The sequence below is a fragment of the Orcinus orca genome, chromosome 9, assembly GCF_937001465.1.
Source record: "Orcinus orca chromosome 9, mOrcOrc1.1, whole genome shotgun sequence".
In the NCBI taxonomy this organism is placed as follows: domain Eukaryota; kingdom Metazoa; phylum Chordata; class Mammalia; order Artiodactyla; family Delphinidae; genus Orcinus; species Orcinus orca.
Window position 1 is genome coordinate 40,707,241 of NC_064567.1, and position 27,346 is coordinate 40,734,586.

The following is a 27,346-nucleotide window of genomic DNA, read 5'->3' on the forward strand; positions in this document are numbered from 1 at the left end:
CAGAGAGTCTCACACCCTCACAAAGCACAGCAGCTGCATCTCCTGAGGATGCGAAGCTTTCTGAGCACACTTCATTATGAAGCATGGAAAGACTCACAAAGTGGGACCAAAGGGGAATTGGCAACAGCAAGGGAATGAGAGGCACAGGTCAGAATGACATGTGTTTGCCCCAGTGGCACTCCTTAATTCACACAGCAGGTGTGGAGGGCTGAGACTGAGGGCCATAGGATTGCTTCCCCAGAGACTGGGTAAGAGAATGGCTTGATCTTGTCTCCAAGACTCTCAATTCTCTCAAAGTTTGGGAGAAACAGATAGATAACGAGCTAAGAATATTAAAAATGCTTATTAAAAGCTACCATGTATGAAGAGTCAGGGAGTTCCATTGTCTAGTGAAATGAGTAATACTATCTCTCCAATACAGCCTGAAAAACATTAGCCACTAATTCCTTTTATCCTGAACTAGGTTCTATTGCAAGATATAGCCTCTCTGCTCTGTGCTTGGAGCATCTCTATTCTGTAATGTCAGTATTTGTCCTAGGTTCAGCCTTATCTGTAGAGTGGGAAGTGGAGTTTATTCTGCTCTCTTTGACATGAGCTGAAGGCAGGCCCTACAGTGGGCATGCACATGGATGCCATAAAACATCACGTGACTCTGTCTGAGGTCCACCTTTCTGCAGTGATCAGAAATTTGATCACTTAATTCATGCTTTAATTAATGGATGCCATTGTTTATGTAGGCCAGTGAATTCCAAAGTTGGCTCCTGTTAAGAACCATCTGGGCAGCTTCTGAAAAATACCCATTTCCTATATCTCATTCCAGAATATTTGGATTCATTTTGTTAATCTTCTTGATTTCGAAGTTCTTCAGGTGAGCCTGATCATCAAAAAAGTTTGGAAACAGTTGCGGTAGGCTAAAATAAAAGTAGGAAGTAACGAAGAGCCATTGAAACAGTCATATCGGAATTTATGTGTGCTAAGGCCGAGGTCCTGGAAGCAAATGAGGTGCTGCCTGTTCCTGTAACTTCTTACTTGTTAAAGTCCTGAGGATGGAATTTCCTACCACACCAGCTTTCCCCCTCTTTCTACTCACTAAATGCCTAAAGTGCATCTTTTTCCTTTCCCTGTGGGGGCAGGGAGTTGGGGAAAACAGACTTCTAAATCTCATGGAATGGGTTCTCAACTGTAAAGGGAGTTTTGTTACCAGAATATGGGGGAAGGAGAATGGATAAACCATTGTGCACCTCGGAGAAATTGCCAACTGCTAACATTATACAATCATCTGTCCAGGATGGAAAAAGGAAAAGAGAAAAGCTTAAATAGTCTACTGTAAGTTGGATGATACCAAGTTTGGAATGTTTGAGCAGTGTCATGAGAAATCTCTGCTCCTGGGAGGATGTAATTGTGCTGCATAGAAAATATCTTGTTGCCTGTGTTTCTTTACAACAAAGGAGGATTTCATCTCCAGCTCCAAGCCAGAAATGGTTTTTCCCACCTAAAGGAATTTAAGGCATCCTTCAACTTGTTACAGTATGCCAAGCACATGGTCATCAGAGCTGAGAGCATGGGGTGTAACAGCCAGAACAGATAATCACAGAATCTACACCCATGGAAATAGGCAGTCTACCTGAAAAAGAATTCAGAATAATGATAGTAAAGATGATCCAAAATCTTGGAAACAGAATGGAGACAATAAAAGAAATGTTTAACAAGAACCTAGAAGAACTAAAGAGCAAACAAAAAATGATGAACAACAAAATAAATGAAATTAAAAATTCTCTAGAAGGAATCAATAGCAGAATAGCTGAGAGAGAAGAATGGATAAGTGACCTGGAAGACAAAAGAGTGGAAATAACTACCACAGAGCAGAATAAAGAAAAAAGAATGAGAAGAATCGAGGACCGTCTCAGAGACCTGTGGGACAACATGAAATGCACCAACGTTCGAATTATATGAGTCCCAGAAGAAGAAGAGAAAAACAAAGGGATTGAGAAAATATTTGAAGAGATTATAGTTGAAAGCTTCCCTGATATGGGAAAGGAAATAATCAATCAAGTCTAGGAAGTACAGAGAGCCCCATACAGGATAAATCCAAGGAGAAACACACCAAGACACATATTAATCAAACTATCAAAAATTAAATACAAAGAAAAAATATTAAAAGCAGCAAGGGAAAAGCAACAAATAACATACAAGGGAGTCCCCATAAAGATCAGCTGATCTTTCAGCAGAAACTCTGTAAGCCAGAAGAGAGTGGCAGGACATATTGAAAGTGATGAAAAGGAAAAACCTACAATCAAGATTACTCTAACCAGCAAGGATCTTATTCAGATTCGACACAGAAATCAAAACCTTTACACACAAGCAAGAGCTCAGAGGATTCAGCACCATCAAACCAGCTTTACAACAAATGCTAAATGAACTTCTCTAGGCAGGAAGCACAAGAGAAGGAAAAGACCGACAATAACAAACCCAAAACAATTTAGAAAATGGTAATAGGAACATATATATTGATAACTACCTTAAATGTAAAGGGATTAAATGCTCCAACCAAAAGACATAGACTGGCTGAATGGATACAAAAACAAGACCTGTATGTATGCTGTCTACAAGAGACCCACCTCAGACCTAGGGACGCATACAGACTGAAAGTGAGAGGAGGGAAAAAGATATTCCATGCAAATGGAAATCAAAAGAAAGCTGGAGGAGCAATTCTCATATCAGACAAAATAGACTTTAAAATAAAGACTATTAGAAGAGACAAAGAAGGACACTGCATAATGATCAAGGGATCAATCCAAGAAGAAGATATAGCAATTGTCAATATATATGTACACGACATAGGAACACCTCAATACATGAGTCAAGTGCTAACAGCCATAAAAGGGGAAATCAACAGTAACACAATAATAGTAGGGGACTTTAACACCCCAATCTCACCAATGGACAGAACATCCAAAATGAAAATAAATAAGGAAACACAAGCTTTAAATGATACATTAAACAAGATGGACTTAATTGATATTTATAGGACAATGCATCCCAAAACAACAGAATACACTTTCTTCTCAAGTGCTCATGGAACATTCTCCAGGATAGATCGTATCTTGGGTCACAAATCAAGCCTTGGTAAATTTAAGAAAATTGAAATCATATCAAGTATCTTTTCTGACAACAACACTGTGAGACTAGACACAAATTACAGGAAAAAATTTGTAAAAATTACAGATACACGGAGGTTAAACAATACACTACTAAATAACCAAGAGGTCACTGAAGAAATCAAAGAGGAAATTAAAAAATACCTAGACACAAATGACAAGGAAAACACGACGACCGAAAACCTATGGGATGCTGCAAAAGCAGTTCTAAGAGGGAAGTGTATAACAATACAATCCTACCTCAAGAAACAAGAAAAATCTCAAATAAACAAACTAACCTTACACCTAAAGCAAGTAGAGAAAGAACAAAAAACCCCACAAAGTTAGCAGAAGGAAGGAAATCATAAAGATCAAATCAGAAATAAATGAAAAAGAAATGAAGAAAATAATAGCAAAGTTCAATAAAACTAACAGCTGGTGCTTCGAGAAGATACACAAAATTGATAAACCATTAGCCAGACTCATCAAGAAAGAAAGTGAGAAGACTCAAATCAATAGAATTAGAAATGAAAAAGAAGTAACAACTGACACTGCAGAAATACAAAGTATCATGAGAGACTACTAAAAGCCACTATATGCCAATAAAATGGACAACCTGGGAGAAATGGACAAATTCTTAGAAAAGCACAACCTTCCGAGACTGAACCAGGAAGAAATAGAAAATATAAACAGACCAATCACAAGCCCTGAAATTGAGACTGTGATTAAAAATCTTCCAACATGGGCTTCTCTGGTGGCGCAGTGGTTGAGAGTCCACCTGCTGATGCAGGGAACAAGGGTTCGTGCCCCGGTCCGAGAAGATCCCACATGCCATGGAGCGGCTAGGCCCGTGAGCCATGGCTGCTAGGCCTGCGCGTCCGGAGCCTGTGCTCCGCAACAGGAGAGGCCACAACAGTGAGAGGCCCGCGTACAGCAAAAAAAAAAAAAAAAAAAAAAAAAATCTTCTAACAAACAAAAGTCCAGGGCCCGGTGGTTTCACAGGAGAATTCTCTCAAACATTTAGAAAAGAGCTAACACCTATCCTTCTCAGACTCTTCCAAAATATAGCAGAAGCAGGAACACTCCCCAACTCATTCTACAAGGCCATCAACACCCTGATACCAAAAAGAGACAAAGATGCCACAAAGAAAGAAAACTACAGGCCAATATCACTGATGAACACAGATGCAAAAATCCTCAACAAAATACTAGCAAACAGAATCCAACAGCACATTAAAAGGATCATACACCATGATCAAGTCAGGTTTATCCCAGGAATGCAAGGATTCTTCAATATAAGCAAATCAATCAACGTGATACACCATATTAACAAATTGAAGGAGAAAAACCATGTGATCATCTCAATAGATGCAAAACGAGCTTTTGACAAAGTTCAACATCCATCTATGATAAAAACCCTCCAGAAAGTAAGCATAGAGGGAACTTACCTTAACATAATAAAGGCCATATATGACAAATCTACAGCCAACATCGCTCTCAATGGTGAAAAACTTAAACCATTTCCTCTAAGATCAAGAACAGGACAAGGTTGCCCACTCTCACCACTATTATTCAACATCATTTTGGAAGTTCTAGCCACAGCAGTCAGAGAAGAAAAAGAAATAAAAGGAATCCAAAGCAGAAAAGAAGAAGTAAAGTTGTCACTGTTTGCAGATGACATGATACTATACATAGAGAATCCTAAAGATGCTACCAGAGAACTACTAGAGCTAATCAATGAATTTGGTAAAGTAGCAGGATACAGAATTAATGCACAGAAATCTCTTGCACTCCTATACACTAATGATGAAAACTCTGAAAGAGAAATTAAGGAAACACTCCCATTTACCACTGCAACAAAAAGAATAAAATACCTGGGAATAAACCTTCCTAAGGAGATAAAAGACCTGTATGCAGAAAACTATAAGACAGTAATGAAAGAAATTAAAGTTGATACAAACAGATGGAGAGACATACCATGTTCTTGGATTGGAAGAATCAATACTGTGAAAATGACTATACTACCCAAAACAATCTACAGATTTAATGCAATCCCTATCAAACTGCCAATAACATTTTTCACAGAACTAGAACAAAAAATTTCACAATTTGTATGGTAACACAAAAGACCCTGAACAGCCAAAGTAATCTTGGGAAAGAAAAATGGAGCTGGAAGAATCAGGCTCACTGACTTCAGACTTTAATATAAAGCTACAGTAATCAAGACAGTATGGTACTGGCACAAAAACAGAAATATAGATCAATGGAACAGGATAGAAAGCCCAGAGATAAACCCATGCACATATGGTCGCCTTATTTTTGATAAAGGAGGCAAGAATACACAATGGAGAAAAGACAGCCTCTTCAATAAGTGGTGCTGGGAAAACTGCACAGCTACATGTAAAAGAATGAAATTAAACACTCCCTAACACCATACACAAAAATGAACTTAAAGTGGATTAAAGACCTAAATGTAAGGCCAGATACCATAAAACTCTTAGAGGAAAACATACGCAGAACACTCTATGACATAAATCACAGCAAGATCCTTTTTGACCCACCTCCTAGAGAAATGGAAATAAAAACAAAAATAAACAAACGGGACCTAATGAAACTTAAAAGCTTTTGCACAGCAAAGGAAAACATAAACAAGATGAAAAGATTACCCTCAGAATGGGAGAAAATATTTTCCAATGAAGCAACTGACAAAGGATTAATCTCCAAAATTTACAAGCAGCTCATGCAGCTCAATATCAAGAAAAACAAACAATCCAATCCAAAAATGGGCAGAAGGCCTAAAAAGACATTTCTCCAAAGAAGATAAACAGATTGCCAACAAACACATGCAAAGTTGCTCAACATCATTAATCATTAGAGAAATGCAAATCAAAACTACAATGAGGTATCACCTCACACCAGTCAGAATGGCCATAATAAAAAATCTACAAACAATAAATGATGGAGAGGGTGTGGAGAAAAGGGAACCCTCTTGCACAATTGGTGGGAGTGTAAATTGATACAGCCACTGTGGAGAACAGTATGGAGGTTCCTTAAAAAACTAAAAATAGAACTACCATACAACCTAGCAATCCTACTACTGGGCATATAGCATGAGGAAACCATAATTCAAAAAGAGTCATGTACCACAATATTCATTGTAGCTCTATTTACAATAGCCAGAACATGGAAGCAACCTAAGTGTCCATCGAGAGATGAATGGAGAAAGAAGATGTGGCACATATATACAATGGAATACTACTCAGCTATAAAAAGAAATGAAATTCAGTTATTTGTAGTGAGGTGGATGAACCTAGAGACTGTCATACAGAGTGAAGTATGTCAGAAAGAGAAAAACAAGTACCGTTTGCTAGCACATAAATATATGGAATCTAAAAAAAAAAAAAAAGGTTCTGAAGAACCTAGCGGCAAGACAGGAATAAAGATGCAGACATAGAGAATGGACTTGAGGACACAGGGAGTGGGAACGGTAAGCTGGGAAGAAGTGAGAGATTGGCATATACATATATACACTACCAAATGTAAAATAGATAGCTAGTGGGAAGCAGCTGCATAGCACAGGGAGATCAGCTCGGTGGTTTGTGACCACCTAGAGGGGTGGGATAGGGAGGTTGGGAGGGAGACACAAGAGGGAGGAGATATGAGGATATATGTATAAATAGCTGATTCACTTTGTTATAAAGGAGAAACTAACACACCATTGTAAAGCAATTATACTCCAATAAAGATGTTAAAAAAAATAATCTACACCCACGGCTAGCGTCAGCCAAGTGAATTGGAGGCAAGAATGCCCATGCTAGAAATCAGTGATGAAGATTCAGAATGTAAACATGGTAGTTGTAGGAAACATAACCAAATAGTAAGACTTCTTAATAAAGTTCTAAAACAAAGGAGAGCAATTGGTCATCTCTTTTATGACTCAAGCGCAATGTGTAACACCCAGGAAGGAGTCAGCAAAGAATGGCTGTGTTACTTTCTCAGGGAGAAGTACCCAGGGATTAACATCACAGTTCATATCCATGTTTTGGTAGTTTTTTATATATATGCGTGTACATGTATGTCAGCCATGTGGTTTTCATTAATGGGTTGGGTTCATCTTTGGTGTTCTCCATCCCGCCTGAGCTAGAAAGTTCTAGGGCTGCATGGTTCCCAGCAGACAGAGTTAAAATTCCAGGGTTCAAATCATGTGCACATTTTCCCTTCCAGAATTCTATCTTGACAAAGGTTGTTTCTTTCTGGGATTATGCAGAAGTCTTCAATCCCATGCTACTGCACAAATCTTTATAAGAGTCTTGTTAATTTTTTTTTTTTTTTTTTGCGGTACGCGGGCCTCTCACTGTTGTGGCCTCTCCTGTTGCGGAGCACAGGCTCCGGATGCGCAGGCTCAGCGGCCATGGCTCACAGGCCCAGCTGCTCCGCGGCATGTGGGATCTTCCCGGACCGGGGCACGAACCCATGTCCCCTGCATCGGCAGGCGGACTCTCAACCACTGCACCACCAGAGAAGCCCCAAATACCATAATTTTTATAATTCAGTTTTTATTTTTATCAAAGTTAGACATGTATACATATGGAGTCAAATAGTGCTACCAGAATTATTACCAAAATCAAACCAAACCCAAACAAACCCCTATTCATCACCCACAATCTCAAGTTTTTATTTCCAGGAGACCACCTTTTGCAACTTTACAAACTGTTGCTCTTGTTTTTTACCTGTATTTCAATAAACTACACACTTTTTTAGCACTACTTGTGATTTTTCAGTATTAGCCAGCATAAATTGACTTCCTACTATGGAAGTAGGGATTTAGTTCTTTTTTTACCGGATTCTCACTTTTCTAGAAAATCAAAGGGTCTTCTGACAATAACTTTAGCCAAATCTATGCCTCTGGCTGTTGTCTACACTGGTGAATTACCCTGTGGAATCTTTGTACCATTCAGTAAGATGGTTGTTGGAGAAATAGCATGCCACTCTCAGTGTGGGTGGAGTTTATTACAGCACTTGGTATCTGTTATTCCATTTAAACCTCATAGCAACCTGGGAAGGTGAGTGCTGTTTTCTAGAAAGTTGTGATCCACTCAGGTTACACAGAGAGTGTGCAGAGCCACAAGTAGTTGTCTGCTCTAAATAACTCATTAAGTCTCATCCAATCTTTATTCCCCTGCACTTTCTGTCCCTATGAGCTCAGCTTTATTTCCTTGTAAATATCAAGGTTCCTGCATTTTGATTCTCCAAGGTTCTCAGAGGTTCAGTTTGGGCCATTCATTGCCCAAGGTAGCACAGGCAGCCCCTCCAGTAACCAGGAATGTGGCCAGGCAAATTACTGGTCTCTGACTGGACCTGAAATAAGCCAACTATGAAGGCCAAATGCTTTAACTTGAGGGCTACGGGCTAGTTATTGAGAGGATAAAAGAGATTCTCTGCTGTGTTTAGGGAAGGCATCCTGCTATGGTAATTTCTAACTAATCACACCAGCTCATGGTCGGCGGGTTTGGCTTTGTAAATAGAAAGCAGATTTCCATGGGAGCTGCATGAGTAAGGAAAATAGCAGAAATGGCTTCAAGCTGTGACAGTGTCAATGAAAAGGATTTGAAGAAATGATGGGTAAGTTTTTAGACATTTTATTAAAAGTAGTAGTGGGTGTGTATAGCCAAAAACCTTATTCTTTTCTGAGAAAAGCTGCCCGAAATATGTTTCAAATAAACTTTCCAAATGTCCTTTACAAAAACAAACAAACAAACAAAAAGATTGGGGGATGTAAATAATTATCTATCTTCCTTGCAAACCAACCTATTTTTACAAAGTTCGTTCTTGTTCTCTCAGAAGTAAGACAAATATTCACAGTGTCTATCACGTGCCAGGTACTTTACAGCTGTTATCTCCTTGAATTCTCATAAAAACCCTGCAAGGGAGATGGCTTCTTTTTTTTCTAGTTGGATGAGGAAAGGAAGGCAAAGAGAGGGAAACAACTTGCTCTGGATCACACGCTGGCAAGGGGAGGAGCCGGAGAGGCCCCAGGGGACAGGCAGAGCTGGGGTGGAGCCTGGTGACCTGAGCTCTGGCTCTGCAGCAGACTCACCTGGTCCAAATCCCAGCTCTACCCTCACTGGCTACAATGCCTTGGCCAAGTCATTTAAGTTCTCTGTGCCTCAGTTTCCTCAACCGTAATGTAGGAATAAGGGACAATAAACCAACGATGGTCAAACCATGTATGACAGTAGAACTCTGGCCCTCTACCTCTATAGCAACCAGCCCAGGAAGCCAAACCACCACCTGTGCAGTAACTGACCCAGAACTGTCAGGATGTAGCCGAGACCGCCAGCTTCCCTAGATTTTTTGCCCTTCCTTTCAACTCACAACCAACCAGGGAAAGCTAAACATGCTCCCCAAACAAATCACATAAGATGCCCCACTTCTAGGTAGCCCACCTCCTGCATCTCTGGGCCAACAGCCTCTAATCCGAGGAGACATGAAGGCTGCCCCTTTTGATAGCTTTCCCACTCCCCTGACTGCGCTGGAGTCCCTGCCAGACGCGAGGGATGGTGGCCGACTCCCTTCCTGTAGCAAGCCCTGAACAGACTGTTTGTTTTCATTTGGTTGGTCTTCATTTATTTCCACAGGGATAATAATGGCACCAAGTTCATAGGATTGTCAGGAGGATAAATGTAAGCAATGCAGGTAAAGTGCTTAAAGCAGAACCTAACACACGTTAAGTGCTCACAAAGATAGGGTTTTTTTAAATTAATTTCACAATGAAAAGTGGTAAGGCAGATTTAAGTAAATTATTTGCATAGGAAAAAAATTTAAGAACTAAAGAAGGATGGGGATTTGGGCAGATATTTATCTGAGGCTCTTCTCTGACCTGTCCCAAGCAATATCATTTTCCCTGCTCTATAGAATAGAAAACTGAGACTCAGCAAGGCTGAAATTTGAGGAAGAAATTGGACTCCAAAATCCAACTTATTTCTACTTCTCATGCTCATTTTCTATGATGATTTTTTTAAAAGGTTTCCCTTGGAGATGTCTACCTCTTAGGGGTTTGTGTCCTGACCTTTGTATGAGAACAGAGTGGGTAGGTCACATGATTCCCTGATTTGAGTCCACCAACCATATTTATATCATGCAGAAATATTATGGCGGGACTTTTCTGAAAAAGTAGTTAAAGATGTCACTGGGTTGAAATTAAAAGGTTTACGGTTAATCTCCTAGAAAGCAAGACCCAGAGCAAAGTATTTCTCAGCTCATGGCACAGTAGTGGATGGATGTGAGTTAGGAAACCTACTTAACTGGTGACATCTATGTTCTATTTTCAAACTAATAAAATAGATGGATGGCACCAGGACCTTAGATAAATAAATTGATAGATAGATAAACAGATTGATAGAGAGATAGGTCTGGCTTTCTTATTGACAGATTATATCAATTACTTAGATGAAGTGAGAACCCAAATTAGGAGCAGTGGGTGATAGACATTGTATATTACCATATTAAAGGCTATTTAAAGGCAACAGAGGAAAAGACAAGAAAGTCTCCAGAGAGATGAGCTTCAGGTAGTGCTCCACTCTTACAGAGAAAAAAAGGAAAAACCGTTACATGACTTTGGAGCTCAGTGAGGAATTAAAATGTGTAATGGTTTACAATAGCCAGGACATGGAAGCAACCTAAGTGTCCATTAACAGATGAACGGATAAAGAAGATGTGGCACATATATACAATGGAATATTACTCAGCCATAAAAAGAAACGAAATTGAGTTATTTGTAGTGAGGTGGATGGACCTAGAGTCTGTCAAACAGAGTGAAGTAAGTCAGAAAGAGAAAAACAAATATTGTATGCTAACACATATATATGGAATCTAAGGGAAAAAAAAAAAAGGTCATGAAGAACCTAGGGGCAAGATGGGAATAAAGACACAGACCTACTAGAGAAGGGACTTGAGGATATGGGGAGGGAGAAAGGTAAGTTGAGACAAGGTGAGAGATTGGCATTGACATATATACACTACCAAATGTAAAATAGCTAGTGGGAAGCAGCCGCATAGCACAGGGAGATCAGCTTGGTGCTTTGTGACCACCTAGAGGGGTGGGATGGAGGGAAATGCAAGAGGGAAGAGATATGGGAACATATGTATATGTATAACTGATTCACTTTGTTATAAAGCAGAAACTAACACACCATTGTAAAGCAATTATACTCCAATAAAGATGTTAAAAAAAGGGAAAAAAAATAAAATGTGTAAAAGAGATAATGAATACCTCTATTGCACAGTAAAAGTTCATCTTGCTGTAAAAGACAAAGAGCTGTGAAATAGCCCTGGGAAGCCCATACATGGGAGAAAGATGAAGCAAATTGTTAAAAGAAAAGCTTCAACAGCTAAGTTAGCAATGAAACTTACAATACACAGGAGTTATTTATACTCTTTTGACACATATTCTAACTGGAGCATTGTATAGCTTTTAAGCAAAAGTTATGGTTCACTGATCCACTTGCCTTTATATAAATAAATAATGGTATCTTGTTTAAACTAGTAAATTTGATGAGGTCTATGGAAGACCCCATATTTAACTCCCTTTCCTCCCTAATTTCAATGACAAAGATATAAAAAATAAGAAACAGTCTGGAAGGGGGCGAGGAAGGGGGCGAGAGCCCCCTGCACCCATAATCTCAGCAGAGAGGAGCCCCCCCCACCCCGTGCAAGGGGACTCCCTGGGGCACACACGCAGCACAAGATTTCAGCCCATAATCACGTGGAAGTACCAAGAGTGCGGTTCATTCACCTCCTGACTGTAGCCCTCTCTTCTACCACCTTTGAAACGCCTGTCTCTTTTTGCAGGGACTGAAATCACAACTATCTATACTTCAGCAAGAACGGTATCTCTCTGTAAAGAAAAATCACCAGATGTTTGACAAGTTTCAGTGGTTCAAATGAAAGGAGCTTTATATATTAAGGAAAATACATGACAAACTGAAAATAGCCACATACAAATACATTTTTGAAAAATGTATTTTCAGCATCTTGACAGGATCCAAGAGAATGTTGTTCCATTGAAAGAGGATCAAGATGATGACAGAAAATATTACGTGGATATGAGAAACTTGGTGAGTGGGTTTTAAATGCATGACCTGACTCAGACAATATGGCTTCATGAGAGCAAAGGTTGCCTGGAACTTTGTAAAGAAGGGGCTGAAGTGAGGACTAACGGTGCTAGTGATCACCTTAGCATCACTTAAGGCAGTTCATCCGGGCATTCTGCACCTCCAGATGTGATGCCATGGGAAGTACACAGCCCCACCTCTAATGGAGTCTGGCCAAAGAGAAGTGAAAGAGAATCTAATAGAATCTTTTAAAAGTTAGCCACTTATAGAAAACATGGGTGTGAGGAGAAAGGACAAGTCAGTTGACACCATAAGGCTGCAGGACATTTTAGAAGCCAACTTCCCGGCATAAAACAAGCCAGGAGAGAAAGGGCTGCCTAGGCTAGGAGAGACTTAGGAGAAAAGACAAACAAATGGTGTACATGGACCCTGTTGGCATCCTTATTCAAACAAATGGCAAAAAGACATTTTTAGAAACATTCAGAGAATCTTGATTAGGAAATTGGATATTGCGTGATACTAAGGAATTTTTGTCAATTTTATTAGATGTAATTGTGGCATGGTGGTTATATGTAAAGATAGGTCCATCTTATTTTAGACTTGCATGCTTAATATTCAGGGGTAAAATGATGCTGTCTGGGATCATTTTTATTTATTTTTTCCAGCTTTATTGAGATTTTATTGGAATATAGTATATGTAAGCCTGAGGTGTACAATGTGATGATTTGATACCACAAATTATGAAATGATTGCCACAATAAGGTTAGTTAACATCTCCATCCCCTTACATAGTTACCAATTTTTTGTGATGATAGCTTTGAAGATCTACTCTTCTTAACAACTTTCAAGTATATAACACAGTATGGTTAATTACAGTCACCGTGCTGGATATTAGATGGGATTATTTTTGTCTTCAACAATAACAAAAATTGAATAGATAAAGAAAATGCTGCAACATCTTGAAAATTGTTGAATCCAAGTGCTGGTAAATAAGGGTTATTGTTCTTTTCTATCTTTTGGTGTTTGAAAATGTTTATGTTAAACATTTTTATTGTATCAGTAACATCTCACTCAAAATGGACAGAGTGTTCACCATCTGATTTCCTATCACAACGAGCAGCCACCGGAACAGAGTATTCTTTTTTGGATGATCTACTTACTCCCAAAGTTTCCCACACGAGTTTACTGATGTTAGATCTGTAAGTACTGGCGTGTGTGCTGGGTGCTGTAATGCTTTGTCTGTGTCCTCCTTCAGGACGGAGGGACTATTTCCTCATCTGCCCAGAGAGTTCCCTGCTAATGTCTCAAAGCTGAATCCCTCCCCAGGAGCTGTCCTTGGCCAAAGGGGAGCTGACTTGTACCAGTTGATGGCCCCTTCGGGAGCAGTTCACATCCAATTTCTGGTCCATGTGTGGATAAAGGCCCCCAACCTCAGTTTGGGACTCCACGGCCCCTTACGAGATGGCTGTGAGCTTTGTTGTGGCTGCGTTGCAGTTGACCTTCTTCTCATCATTCCTGCTCCCTTTACTATCTCACAGGTGTTATTCTTAAGAGCAGTAGCTAATTATCCTCCTACACACAGATCTCCATCTCAGCTTCTGTTTCCCAGGAAACCTAACCTAAGCCAGCGTGGAGAGACCTCCACTACCTGTTGTTGAATGAAAAAAGCAAAGTGCGAAACAGTATGAATAGAAATTTTCCATGCACATAATAGTGGGAAAAAAAGCATACATTTCTATATGGGTGTAAATTCACAGAAAAAGATAGAGAAACTTATATACGTCTTTTTAATTTGGGGAAGGGAAGTAAGTTGGGGAAATGTTAAGGGCAGTTTTCATTTTATTTGACTCGCTTTAACTTTTATCAATGAGATGAATTAATCTGCTATTTGTGTTATTAAAAGTAAGTCAACAACAAATAAATGAAGAAAAATTCCTTGGTGCGAAAAGACTAGAAGCTCAGAGCAAAAGGGTTTTTAATACCAGGCAAAAGAAATGCACATTTATATGGTAGAATTTTTAAACTTAAATGACCACAAAAAATGTCTTACAGGCATTCAGTGATTAAAAACAGGTGGTTGTTCAAATATAAAAATAGGTCAGTGGGCACCAGACTTCTTTAAAAAATCTCAAATACCAGAAGTTAACAAAGAATAACCAGAGCATTTGAGAGGGAAATATTGTGACCTAAAGGTTTTGCATCCAATGAAATGATATTTAACATGTGCAAGAGAATCAGAAGAGGGTCTCATACATGCAAGAACTAAGAAGCTTAGAATCCACATATTTTCCTTAAGAAAAATTATGTGAAGAAATACTGATTCACAAATTCTCCAAGCCAAGAATTTGAGTCTGGAGGTTGGATAAGAAATTAATGGTGATGAGCACTAAAATAAGTAAAATTTTGAATTAGTCTAAATAATTAATATTAGCTTGGAGTGAAACTTAATGCAAGCACCAAGAGTAATTCTTTAAAACATGATGGACCTAGAGAATATTATACTTAACGAAGGAAGTCAGACAGAAAAAGACAAATATTATATGATATCACTTATATGGAATCTAAAAAAGAATACAAATGAAACAATATACAAAACAGAAACAGACACACAGGCATAGAAAACAAACATACTTACCAAAGGGGAAAGGGGGGAGGGATAAATTAGGATTAGGGGATTAACAGATACAAACTACTAGACATAAAATAAATAAGCAACAAGGATTTACTGTATAACACAGGAAACAATATTCAATATCTTGTAACAACCTATAATGGAAAATAACTTGAAAAAATATATATAACTGAATCACTTTGTTGCATATCTAAAACTCACACAGTATTGTAGATCAACTATACTTCTATTTTTAAAAAGAATAGTTCTTTACATTTAATGTTCATAACATTTAAAAAATTATTATTATCATTAATCTGGGTGGAAAGTCCACTGTCTATTGGCAAAACCAAAGAAAGATGGAAGTCAAGAAGTGGGGAAGGCAGGAGAAAGTATGAGGGTGCTAATCTCCCACGGTTTATACAGGTCTCCAAAAGACATATTATCTTATCCTTGATATTAATTGGGAAATATATCTTTTTCAGTTTAAAGACTATCACTGGTAGACCAAAATTACAAATTTTGGTTTCTAAAGAAATAGAAAAAAAAAAATTAGGGAAATTTGGCCAATGTGAAAAAAAGTAGGAAAAGAAAAAAGTGAAAGATGAGGAAAAATGCCTAAAAGTACAAAATAAGATGACAAAATCAAGGTGATACAAATTATTAAAATGAATATAAACATATTAACTAGAAATCTTAAAAACAAAGAAATTCAGATTTAGCTAAATAAAATATTCCATTATACGGGATTTTCCAGAGACTCAACTAAAATTAACTAAAATTAATTAAGAAAGGTTAAAAATAATGACTTAGGTAAAGACACACTGGGCCAAAAAAGAATGTAGGGATGGCAATAATAATAACAAATTAAGTTGAAATAAAGAGAAACAATTGCTAAAAGGGACAAAAGGGGTTTGTTTCATATTTTTGAAATATATTTACAGTAAAGATACAACACTCATGAATAACGATTGAACCTATTCATTGACTCACATAGCATTAAAATAATAAAACTATATTAGGAGGAGAAATTGCCAAAAAATATATCTAATAGGAAATTTTAGCATGCCTGTCCTAGAATCTAGAGTAGTAGAGACAATTACTAAGGATATGAAAAATTAATATAATTTATAATAAGCTTGGATCTCTACTATCTAACCATCTATCATTCTATCTGTCATTAATTGCACTTATTACTATCCATAGTATATTTATGAAAATTCATATCTAGGGCCACAAAGCAAATCTCAATAATTCCAAAAGAGACTACATACTAGCCAGTTTTTCATGACGGTGCAATAAAACTGCAAATTAATAGCAAATGGCTTTTTAAAATTCTACTTGGAAACTGAAAAAACACAGCTAAATAACACTGAAGTGAAACAAGAAATGAAAAGTGCAGTTAAGGATGACTTAGAAAGTGATTATAACTAGAATGCATCTCAAATTTTAATCGGGTATAGCCAAAGCTAGATCAAAGACATTTCAAGAAGATTAAGAATACATGACCTATGCTTTTATCAATATCAACCTAAGAAATGTATACATTTGAAACAGAACAATTGATAAATAAAGAGATTTAGTTCTGAGCAGACTAAGGAAACAAAGAACAGAAATATACAACATTAAAAGTGAAAAAGCATATATTACTGTAGAAAGAGAAAAAAATTAAGTTCTTAGAGATGACAAGAATGAGATAAACAATAAAGATTACTTTCCCTATTACAAGACAAGGGTCCTCACATTATTACCAGATTTTTTTTTAAGAGATACATCTAATAGCAAATAACCAGAATGTTTTAAATGAAAGAGGGAGGCAGAGATCTACCAGGTGAACACAAACACACAAAAAAGTAGGAGTGGTGATATTATCTGACATTGCAGAATCTAAGGCAAAAGGATTAAATAAAATAAAGAACCTATTTTTAATGGATAAGCCTACAATTCACAATGGAAATACAGCAGGTGTGCACCTGCCCATGTCAAATAACATAACCCAGAAATAGACAAACAGAAAGACAAAAAGACAGGAAAAACAAAAGGCCACAATTGGGATGTGCTATAGGAAAACTCTTTTTTTATTATTATTATTTTTTCTTTCTTTTTTTTTTTTTTACATCTTTATTGAAGTATAATTGCTTTACAATGGTGTGTTAGTTTCTGCTTTATAACAAAGTGAATCAGTTATACATATACATATGTTCCCATATCTCTTCCCTCTTGCATCTCCCTCCCTCTCACCCTCCCTATCCCACCCCTCCAGGCAGTCACAAAGCACTGAGCTGATCTCCCTGTGCTATGCAGCTGCTTCCCACTAGCTATCTACCTTACGTTTGGTAGTGTATATATGTCCATGCCTCTCTCTCGCTTTGTCACAGCTTACCCTTCCCCCTCCCCATATCCTCAAGTCCATTCTCTTGGAAAGTCTTTTTATGGGCTGAGGTTCTTTAGCATTGCCATGTGAAAAACCGTCCTTCTCTTTGAAAACAAATGGAATTAATAAAGTGTGGCAGTTTTTCCAAGCTCCATTTTCTTTCCCAGAAAGACCATGTAATGTTTACAAAATTCCTCCGAGCACTCACCTCTGTCTGGAAATGATGCTTGCTTGCTGTTTAATGTTCCTATTAGAGAAAAAGAAAAACAAACAAAGATGGTCCCTTAGCATTTCAAATCTGATAGCATTATGATTCGATGTCATCCTTAGGCCCTCTAATTCCACCCCAGGAGAAATAATAAAAGGGGACAGAATTACAACTCTTTGAACTAGTCACCTGGTAGAGCCCATCAGTGGCAATTCCTGGGTCAAGGCAAACTCCTTGTGCCCCCCTTTTATTTAAGGGAACTAGACTAACATGGGAGCTTGGGATTGCATGCGAGTAAGGAAAAACAGTTCTTTTTCTTTCTTAGCAGAGAGACTGAAGCAATTTGGGTACTATATGCTTAGCCTCATCTTGCTTTGATTGGACCATCAAACCTCTATACCTTTGCCTTTAAAAGATTTTCACATTAAGTCTTGCCCAGAAATATAATAATCTCTACAGTACTTTTGACACGTACTAAAACATGATGGACTGCTTTAAACATTTTTTCTCATAAACTGAGAGATCGAATAGACAAAAATACATGAGGATTTAGAAGCTCTGAAATATACACTTAAGTTGTTTAATAAATAAACAGAGCTTTTTACCCTACCAAAAGAATGGATTCTTTATCCCTAAAGCATTTACAAAAGTTTACCAATATTGGCTAAAAATACATCAACAAATTCAAGAATAGAAATTCTACAGGCCCCATTTTCTCATGTATTCATGTGTTCATTCATTCATCCATCCAATATTTAATGGGCATTACCATTTGCCAAGGAGTATGCTAGGTGCTGGTGATGGAGCCAGAAAATTTAGAAATTTAAAAAAAAAAAAACCAGACAAAAATCATCAAGCTTTTGAGTTTGGGGGAACTCAAAAAATATTTCTCTTAAATAGCTCTGGGATCAAAGAATAAATCAAAATGCAATTATAAACTACTTAGGACATACTAATGATAACTATATCACATTCTTGCGAAAACTGTACTCGGGAAATTCATAGCATTTGATACTTTTGTTATTAAGGGAGAAAGATTTACAATAAATAAATGAAGTGTTTCTGTTAGGTTTAAGGAAAAAAAAAAAAACTTAAGAGTTGCAAAAAAACTAAAAAGCTGATTCTGGAATACATTCAAAGGATTCCCCAGTCCTCCAGGGGCCGTCCATTGGGAGACTCCTATTTTTCTACTGGAATAGGTCACAGAATCAAAAGAAGAAAATAAAGTCAGAACTCAGCATCAGGAACTCATGAACCTTTCTTGAAGATGCTGGAATTGGGGTGAGTTAACCTCTGCCCCAGAAGGGCTCACAAGTTTATGCAGGAGAGTGGCTTGTAGATCTTACTTAATAACTATTACAATGGTAAGTGAGAAAGAAGTACATATATGCAAAATTCTGGGGGTTCTCAGAAGAGGGAGTGATTAATTCCACAGGAGTAGAAGGCAGCATGGGATGAGGTTGGAGAGGATATATATACTGGTCCAAAGGGTAATTGATTCACTAGACAGGAAAGGAGGTTAGGAATAATGGGAGAAAGGCTGAGTAATGAAAGTGACTGAGAGTTTGTGGGGAAAATAATTCATTTGGGTGGGGACCAGACTGAATGTCTGAAGTGAAAAGTGGAAACAGAAGCCGGAATGGCTTCTGATAGAGAAGGGCCTTGGAGGCCATGCTAAGGTATCTGGGTTTATGATGGAGAAAATGGAGTGCCCATCAAAGGAGTTCAGGAAGGGAGGGGCATTATCATTTGCACATTGTTGCCTCATTCTGGTAATTTCTCCCATGATGAATCTGTTGGTAGGTTGGGGGGTTAGGCGGTAGGGACTGAGGTTGTCCTCAGGTGAGAGATTGTAAGGGGCTAAGGATGGCCAGTGCTATGGGAATGGAGGGCCAAAAGCCTACCCAAGACATTTCTGAGGTGAACTCGATATACATTAGTGGGTGTATAATGGAAAATGGTTATGGGTGGGGGGCAATAAAGTAGAGCCAGAAATTACCCATAGGCTAAGTTAGGGGCACATGGTAACACCCTAAGCAGAGGTCGAATTTCATGCAGACCCACCCAATCATTCATTGTCAAGCATATTTCTAAACTCAGCATCATAGATTTCTAGCGAAAAAAAAGCTCCTCTCCGGAGCTTGAATCTCTTCACAAAATCACGTAGAAGGAATTGTTGATAGTTGTTACAGACGCTGAGATGTGTGTGTGTGTATCTTTGGGGGAGGTGTGCCCTTTCTAAGGCAGCTGCTTCTATCACTGGAGAACAGGACCCGCTTTACCTCCTCCCTGCAGGAAGCCTCCCGCTTCCTTCCCAAGACTCCTTGACACCTCCCCAGCTCTCTGAGGGAAAGCTAGAACTGGTGTTCTAATGACCAGTTCGGTAGTGACAGGCTGTGTTAGGAGCAACTAAATCTTGGGTGTGTACGTGTGTGTGCGCTTGCTTATGTGTGTCTGTATGTATTTTGGCGGTGTCATGTTTGTGTGTGTACTTGCCTGTGTGTGTCTGTATGTATTTCTGAGGTGTCATGTTTGTGTGTGTACTTGCTTATGTGTGTCTGTATGTATTTTTAAGTTGTATCTATGTGTGTGTTTGTGTTACAGTTGCCAGATTTAGCAGATAAAAATCCAGGTCCCACAGCTAAATTTGAATTTCAGATAAACAGCAAAGAATACTTTTAGCGTAAGTATGTTCCATATGTATTTGTGTATGCAATATTTAGGACTTATTTATACTAACATAAGTACTCATTGTTTACCTGAAATTCAAGTGTGAAGCCCAAGTGTGTGTTTGTGTATGTTTTATGTGGGCCTCTGCGTTTATAGCTGTTCGGGGTTTGTACCTGTGTGTTGGTGTGTATGTGGGTATGTGGTTTCTGTGCTTGTGTGTACATGTGGATCTGAGTTATAGCACTCCTAATAAGAGTGCTATACAAGTTATAAGAGTGCTATACAAGTGATAAGGTTGCTATACAACCATCCAGGCCATGGGGAAAATAGAAATAGAACTCTCTACTTAGAAGAAAAAAAGCAAGCAGGTTTTTTTCTATGATTAATTTTGACTTTGAACAAGTCACTACAAAGTGAAGAGGTTGAACAGATTTAACCATTTAAATATTTATCGACCATCCTAGGAGCAGAAGGTACAAAGGCAAATAATTCACAGAGGGCTCAGAGTCTAGAGAAAGGACATCTATACAACTGATGAGGTTACGATGTAGTTAATGCCACGATAAACGTGCCAGCCAAGATCCCAACGACTGTGGTGGTACCTTCCAGTTCTTCGTATCTGTAAAGCAACAGATATTTCAGTGTGATGCTTTTATCATTTGCAATCTTTAAATTATGATTAATGGTGAAAGCATGCGTGCTGCTCTGCTAAGCACAGATGATCACCCAGGCATCAGTTTGTTGGGTTTTTTTTAACAGCAGCAGTATTCATGAGAGCCAGGAAATATCACTGACTTGTGCATTTAAAGCATTTCTTATCAGGCCTCCTGTCATCCCGGGCGGTGCACATTGCTGCTTTAAGGGGCCGCAGCTTCCCCTGCAGGGCATCTAAGCTCCCTCGGAGCTGGGTTCCTGACGCTCAAAAGAAGTGGGTTTCCACTTCTTTTGCTCACCCACAATTTTCAGGATCTATCTTTCCAAATACAATTAGCTGGCTAAGTGAGATATTGGCCATGCAGGCTTGGAATCTGTCTCAAGTGAGCACTCACACCCCTATAGAAAGCTGCCTTAATATCATAATTGAGGAATTATGTAGGAGCGTCTGAATCCAATGGCGTTCAGCTAGAAGACAGGCTACAGCAAAAACACCTCAGTGGTGGCAACAAGACAGAAGTTTATTTCTCACTCACCTAGTAGTCTGAGCCCAAGCTGTTTTGCTGGACACAGCAGTCCCAGAGCGACAAGGAGCCCCGTTCCTTCTTCTTGGTGCTCTGCTACCTTCAGTCCATGGCTGCCAGCCCACGCACGGTCTAAAACACTGTCCTGTCTCTCATCGATGTGGCCTCATACCAAGTAGCAAAAAGAGAGAGAGGCGGGAGGTGCAGGTCCAGTTCCTTTCCAGACCAGACCTGGAATTTGCATGTAGCACTCCCCAACCCCACCTCCACGGCCATACGTGAAAGTGCGGCCAGCCTTGACTTCAAAAGAGGCCGGAAATGTGAGCTTCCTCTGGACCGTCACAGGGCCTCTATCACTATGGAAGAAGGAAAGGTGGATATCGGGGCAACCAGTCACCTCTGCCCAAAGAGTTATTTGCCTTGAACTATTTAAGAGTACTAAGGGCAAATAGCCCTCAGAATACACTAGTCTGTTTATAGCTGGCAGGACCAAGAACCAATACTGAGCATTCACTCTGTTCCAGACTCTGTGAGAATCATTTAGTTAGTGTTATTTTCCATAATCCTGATAGGCAAAGGGCCTGAAGTGAAGTTACTTGCCCACTCATAAGTATGATGCCAAAGGGGTTATTTGGACTCAGGAACTTTCCCACAGAGCATCCTGACTCCTATAATCTACTGGTGACTGAATGAATCCCTCGGCTGCGTGCTGGATTTGGGGGTGTCAATTAAGCATCGCTACCATCCCCATCTAGGTCTCCTCTGCATTGCAGAAACAAAGCAGGAACTGCCGTTCCCAGGATGCCATTCCCTGCAGGGTCCAGGTTAGAGCATCAGTGAGAGACATTTGGAAGGAAGGAGAGAGGCAGAGGCTTTTATCCTGCAGAGGTGGTTGTATCTAGACACCTAGGCAGATGGAGCTTCACAGCAGCTTCCCACCGGCTCCTGAAAACTTCTGGCTTTAGTGTTTCAGGCTGAGATCTTTGGCTGGTGGCTTCTCTCACCTTTGCACCCTGGCTCTTCCAAGGGTTACATAAATCCCTGATTACAATGTAAAACTCTCCATACCTGGAGCACATAGACTGATCTCTCACAGACAAAAAATATGAGATCTGGCAGAGCTCTTTCTGTGTGGCAGAAAGAACACTAAAATTGGTACTGGATGAACTGGATTCATTTTTTCTTTTTATTGAGGTAACGTTAATTTATAACATTATATATTTTTCATGTGTATAACATTCTATTTCTACTTTTATATATCCTATAACCTGCTCACCACCCAAAATTTATTTTCCATCCGTCACCATATAGTTGATCCACTTTACCCATTTCACACTCCCCCGCCGACCCCTTCGCCTTTGGTAACCACTACTCTGTTCTCTGTATCTGTGTGTTTGTTTTTGTTTGGTTTGGTTTGTTCATTTATTTTGTTTTTGTTCGTTTGTTTTAACATTTTTTATATTCCACATATGAGTGGATGAACTGGATTTAAATCCCAGCTTTCTTACCAGGCATGTCCTTGGGCACATTAGTTAAACTATGTGAGCATCCATATTTTTTATTTATCAAGTGGGAATAACAAAATCACTGGGAGGATCGCATGTGATAAAATATTTAACAACTATTAGCACAACAGGAAAGTAAAATGGTATCATTGTTATTACTGGTAGTAATAATAACCAAGCATATTATAAACATGATTTTATTTAATCCTAAAACTACTCTGGTTAGTAGTATTATTCTTATTTAACAAGTGGGAAAACTAAAAACTAATTAAAAAATAATTAAAACTAATTAACTTGCAAACGATCACCCAGTTAATTCCTGACGGAGCCAGAAATTGAACCCAGTCTTTCTAGTTCTAGAGCTCACACTCTTTAACAAGTATGTGTTGTGTTTCCTGTTAATAAGCATTTCAACTGTTCATTTCCACTTTCCTCCTCAACAAAGTTGCCAACAAGTGAGAGAAAATAATTTGTGGGCAGCCATACATATGGAATAACCACCTAATAATTTCAAGAACTCAAGATGGAATTAGTCTATCTGGTGAGATGTCTGGTCACTGGATGTTTTCAAGAAAAACCTCAAGAACAACTGACTCAAAGGCAGTGGTTCTCAACCTGGTGCGACTATACCCTCCAGGGGACATTTGCCAATGTCTGAAGTCATTGTCAGAACTAGAGATTGGGTACTAATGGTATCTAGTGGGTAGAGGCCAGGGATGATGCTAAACACCCTGCAGTGCACAGGACAGCACTCCTCCCCACGCTCCACAAAGAATTATCTGGCCCCGCTCAACAGTGTTGTTGTTGGGAAACCCTGCTTTAGGAGGGGTTATGAGATTTTCCACTCCTGATACGGGTTACATGGGACGTTCTCTACTACTCTGTTGTCTAATATGGTAGTCACTTGCCACGTGTGACTAAACTAAACTAAACTTAAATTAAATTAAAATTTTGATTCCTCAGTTGCACTAGCCACCTTTCAAGTGCTCAAAGTTATGACTAGTGGTCACCATATTAGACAGTACAAATTTATAGAACATTTCCATCATCTCAGAAAGTTCTTTTGGACAATACTGTTGCAAGATCTTCTTTTACTCTGAAATCCTATTCAATATCTCAAGCTGTAGTTCCTTGCACATTATGGGAAACCAAATATTAAAATGGTGCTTCTTATAACAGATAAAATAGGGCATATATATTCACATCATAAAAGTAATCTTTTAAATGTGAATGTTTCTAATATATTTGATGGCTTATGTCCTTGTTAAGAATCTGATTTATGTGTTTATAGATCATTAAAATGGGGAAAAAAGTGGAAACTTAAACCTAGAATTGGCAAAGCCACTACCAATTGAAGCTCAAGGGAAGAACTTGAGGCAGCTCTGAAATTACAATCTAAACCAAAGATGTTTATGAAGCTGTAGAATTTTTTAGCTTAAAATCAGACTTATCTAATGTTTTTTGGTTTAAATTTGCATAATAGTTTTTAGGGACCACAAAGTTCTTGGAGAATGTAGTGAAACACACTGATTATCTCTTCACAAGTGGGAACATGAACACACAGATATGTACAGATACAATTTTCTATACAATTAGTGCAATCAATGACTTCCCAAAGCCCAGGGATACCCTCTGTTTTCCACTTGGTCCCCACCCAAAATGCCCATTTCACAGATGAGGACTCTGAGATTCTGAGAAACTAAGTGACCTGCCCACGTTGACACAGTGGCAGAACCTGAATCAGAAGATGGACATTCTAATTCCCAAGCTTCATACATTCATTAAGAAATACCAATTTATATAAAGTAACAAAGGACCTAATCGACTGTATCATATAAGATAGACTAGGACTATCTAAATTCTTTTGCTTGGCGTCTAAGAAGGAAAGGGAGAGGGTAGTGCTTAAAAGGCAAAGGAATGGCCTCTAAAATTGCCAGAGGGTAGAAGAGAGAAATGCAAGTCCATGCAATATTCCACAGACTGGATTGTGTAGCTGTGGATGAAGAAGCACGTTCTTTAATTTCTGATTTAGAATTTTTATCAGAACGCTTCTCCTCTGAGAATCAACTACCTTTCTCCATACAACACATTCCCAGTAATAATATAAACTCCTCACCCAAATGCCTCCATCTTTCTCATTAAGGCTTCAGGAAGCAGAGTCTGTGAATTCCCCTTTGAATAGCTCATTAATTTATTTGCTTTTGTTCCTGCCTCCTGTCTCCTGTGTTCTGCATCCTTATTTGTGCTTTTTCTTTAAAGCCAACAAAGAGCCTGGAAAACTCCCTTATGTAAAAATTCCAAAATTCAATTGTGTATTTTATCCCTCGGCTTAATTATAAGAAGTTGTGCCTATTCTATACCTACGGCTTTTCAAAGTGTGCTATTACGTAGAGCAGCAAGAAGAAGCAAAAGGGAGCAATTGGAAGTCTAATCCACACAGAGCCCCCCCTATTGAAATGCTATAAATAGAAATAATATTCAAGCAAAAAGAAATTGCCTCTGGATCTGCGCCCGATAGATCTACTTACAAATCCCAAACAAAACTTAGCGTGTCAAGTACACTTAGCCCAATGTCTGGAATATAACAATCTGGTAAAAAAAAATTTGTTGAGTGAATACACTATTTTCATTTCCCCCCTTGCCGTTCATTCTCTGCTTTTCCTCCTCTTCTGCCATTCTCTGTCCTGACCCCTGTAGACTGCTTCACCCAGGCATTTGTGCTGCATGGCTGCCTGCTGGCTACCGGCAACGGGAGGTCGGAAGATGGAAAGAGACATTGCATAGCTCTTTCCACTCCCCTTTCCTTCTGCACTTTGCTTCTAGGGTGGCTGTACTGTCCACAACCACAGCTCCCACAGAGCGGCTCCTCTTCCATGGCACCAGGTCTCACTGGCTTCCAGAAACATTATTGCCTCCTCTTGCCCCTTTAGGTGTAAGGCTAATAACAGTTTCTCACATTGTTGGTTCCCGGCTGTCTCCACATCGTTTTTGGTTTCTTCAACTCTGCCCACATCTTAGTAAACCATTTGTGTTAGTCAATTTGGGCTGCTATAACAACACACCATAAACTGGGTGACTTAAATCACAGAAATTTATTTCTCACAGTTCTGGAGGCTAGGAAGTTGAAGATCAGAGCACCAGCAGACTCTGTGGTGAGAGTCCACTTCCTAGATAGCTGTTTTGTTTTGTTTTGTTTTTGCTGTCACCTAGGTCCTGCCTGCTACCCAACGCCTTGTCCCCACACATTGCAATATTGACAGGGTAATCTTGAGACACTAGTTATTATTTTATTCAGTATTTCTTTTTTCGAATGAATACAAAGTGGTAAAATGAAAGGAGACATGCATCCCATACCTTCGTCTATGTACTATGTGTAATACATTTCACAAATATGCACGAGAGTGCATACGTATATGGCTGAATGTCTCTGTTGGGTGGCTTATGCTGTCTTTACTGTTCCTATCCAAAGAATTCATAGGTCACCATGTGTTTTGTACTACTTACCCCACTATCCTGGTTACAACCTAGCGAGTCATAGATTCACTATAGTTGGTACAAAGTCCCCATCTACAGCTGGCTGTAGGCTCAGAGAGCTGCTTGATTAACATCTCTGCTGGCAGGGAGCCTGTCTTTTGCAGAGTGATTATCAAATTATCTAGAACTTTTCTTTTGGAGATTTCAATGCAAAATACTTAGAGGTTCATGCATTTCAAAAAAAATATTTATTAACACCCTTTGTATGCCTAATACTGTGGTGAATGCTCAGGTTAAAGTAGTAAACAAGAGTGAAAAGTCCCTGTCCTCACAGACTCACACCCAAAGGCACACTGTCTGCTGTAGTAGAAACTCAACAAATTAAATGAGTTAACTCATGGCACGCACTTAAGACAGTGTTTGGCACATAGTAGGTGCTTTATAAGTGGTATTAAGAGTGCTAGCAAGTAGTAGTAGTAGTAGTAGCAACAGCAATAGTAATATTATTTGTGGAATAAATGAGTGAAGGAAGGCAGGAAACCCAGAGAGTTGGCAGTGAGCAAAAGCTATAAAGCTGAAGATACTATGAGGCAGACAGATCTGCAGAGAAGTAGATGGAAGCAGCAGAAAAGTAGACAGAGAAGTAAAGAGTGGTAGAAGTTGAGCCATAAAGATAGATATAACAAGCAGCAATAAACATAAGAAAGCCAAAGTAACAATATTAATATCAGGGAAAAGAAATTGCAAAACAAAAATGATTACTGGAACTAAAAAGGAACACTTCAAAGTGTCAAAAGTGCAATCCATTAGGAAGACATAGCAATCATAATTATGTATATGTCTAATGACAGAGCTTCAAGATACATGAAACAAAAAGTTATAGATTCAAAGGGAAAAACAGACAATTCCACAATCAAAATTGTAGATTTTAACACACTACTTTTCTGTCTTTGATAGAAAAACTAAGTAAAAAAATTGTAAAATCATAGAACTGAACAATACTATTACCATTGTGCAGAAATCAATGTTTATAAAACATATACCCAGGGCTTCCCTGGTGGCGCAGTGGTTGAGAA